Genomic DNA, 2645 nt, shown 5'->3' on the forward strand with positions numbered 1-2645 from the left:
AAAATACTCCATTGCGTAAGATATTGCTTCTAGGAAAGAATGCTCCTTATTGTACTGATTGGCTGTGTTGGGAGTAAGACTGCCGATTGAAACAGGTTTTTCGGATGTGGTAAGAGCCCTTGTTAAGGAACGCCGTTTGATTAAGGAGTTCCACTCTTTTATCCTTGTGGAAAAATTAGGATAATACTTCATGATAAAATGCATTTAGGATTAGAATTTTTCCTTTGGAAAGGAGTTCAAGGAAGTGATGAGATGTACTTTAGATACCATAATATGATCGAGATCATTTAATAGGCTAGTCAAAAACTCGACGCCCTTGAGAAATTCTAGGATTATTTACATTCAATGCCCTGATCAGATTTTTAACCTATGAATCTCGAAGAGATCCATCAAGTTGACTAACAAATATATCCATTATATCGATGGACATTCTCGATATAGAGATACAAGGATTGATCTTTCATTTTTCTGCTTCATAATCTACTGCTTCATTGACCTTTTGTGGCTATGGGCTGGTCTTTCATTTTGAAAGAATTTAGTCTTTCAATCTGCCTTCCCAGACACGTTGCTGGAAGTTTTGTTGGGGACAAATTTTAGGGGCAAGGCAAAGATTCTTTGGTTCGAGTTTTCCGAAATATTGTAAAGAAATAGACTCTTTTCGTCCCGGCCTGCTGTTCTGTGAAACGACCCTTTGGGCAATTTGGAAAGAGTCCCTTAGAGAGTCATTGAGAATGGTTCAAGTTTGGAAGATTCTTCTGTTTATACTATACACAACACTTGGGTTCTTGATGGAGTTCATGTCACAAAGAATTTTGGTGTACCTACAGACTTTCTATGGTTATTAGAAATTAGAATGCCCCGTTTTATGTTAATCTCTTCCGTTATGTCTATAATATATAACTATATCTCATTGTATCTCTGTATTTGTTGGGTTGTTGACAATATCAGAGAGACTCCATTGCAGACTGTCATAGATGGCAGAGGATTATAAAATTCTAGAATATGATGGGAAAGAAGTTAGTTCGGAGTTGAAATTCGTTCCACCTGACCACTAAAAGAAAATTATCTTTTCCATTTTCCTCCCCAACTCGACAAGAGTTCTCATTCCAATTCGACCATCGAACTCGAATTTCCTAGCAAGTAATTCACACCCAAACCTCTCACCTATAACAAAATCTCTCATATCTCGATGTAAGATCCCACGTCGGTTGAGAGAAGAACGAAACATTTTTTATAAGGGTGTAGAAACCTCTCCTTAGCATACGCGTTTTAAAAACCTTTAGGAGAAGCTCGAAAAGGAAAGTCTAAATAAGACGCTAGCGGTGGACTTGAGCCGTTACATATTAGGTTAAACTACAAGTCGGGTCCTCGAACATTTAGAGTTGTGTTTATTTGATCTCTACACTCTAAAAAGTGTCTAATAGGTCTCCGAACTTTAAGATCTCACATATATATCAAATCATAGGAATAAACTTTTAACTTCTAAACTATAGCGACTAAATTCTAACTTTGAATCCATCAGAGTTCGGTTTTCCTATTTCCTATGGACACGCATCTATGAAGACTTCGACTTCTTTTCATCAATCATGTGGAAATAATACTTTAAAAAAATAGTAGAAATAATGAATGAAACGATGAAAATGAGTCTGAAATTAACCCCACCATTGAATAAAATTTCTTCCGTATTTGACTTTAAGAGTAGTGGACTACATGTCGGTCGTCGTGGGCCCATTAGTCGCTTCCCACTCCTTTTCAAGGGTGTTCAATAAATACGACCAAACATTAAAAATGAAAAAAGAAAAAACACCAAAAAAACAAAGGAGAAATCAAAGTCAAAATTGAAGATATTATTTGTTAATTCATCCAACCCTAATTTCTTATTGGCCCTTTCTTCACTTCATGCTTTGTTTGAGATAAACATTGGATATTCTCATTTATTTCTTCTAGAAAGAGTCCGACAGCAAACTACTCCATTTCAATTCCCCATATTTTTTCTGCTAATTTAATGCTTTTCTAACCCTAAAGTTTGCCTTTCTCTTATGCTTTAGAATAATCCCCTTTTTCATCCATCTCATATACTCCATCATTCATGTTGGAATTAAAAGGAATGAAATTATAGTATATTTGAATTAGATTAAGCTCGGTGTATGCTTGTAATAATTTTCAATCTTGGTTTTCACATTAGGATTTAGGATTGTAGCTGCTGCTCTCATCTAATGAAAATAACTGACTTTGTTTTCTTCGAATTTATTCTCTCATAGACTTGAATGAAAACGCGTCAATGTAAAGTAAATTTACAGGTAGAGAAGTGTACGAGTAAGACAAAATTTTCCTACCATTTGCTTTTGTAGGGAGTAGGGACATCATTTCATCCATTATAAGATTAATTTCATCAACATTTTATTGACTTATAATGTATATGTTATTTTATCTGTTGCTATATATATATTTGAAGGGTGAATACCTTTATCATTTAGAAAAGGAAAGTTAGAAGCGTAAGGAACATAAACACTTGATACCATAATGGTTAGTGAAAGATTACCTACCACTTTCAAATTCTATTGCCTAACCAACCCTTCAATATTTAGCTTATTTAGATTTAGGGTTTAGGGTTTATCTTGTTTTTTTTTTTTTTTTTTTTTAAA

The sequence above is a fragment of the Cucurbita moschata genome, unplaced genomic scaffold, assembly GCF_002738365.1.
Source record: "Cucurbita moschata cultivar Rifu unplaced genomic scaffold, Cmos_1.0 Cmo_Scf00032, whole genome shotgun sequence".
Lineage (NCBI taxonomy): Eukaryota > Viridiplantae > Streptophyta > Magnoliopsida > Cucurbitales > Cucurbitaceae > Cucurbita > Cucurbita moschata.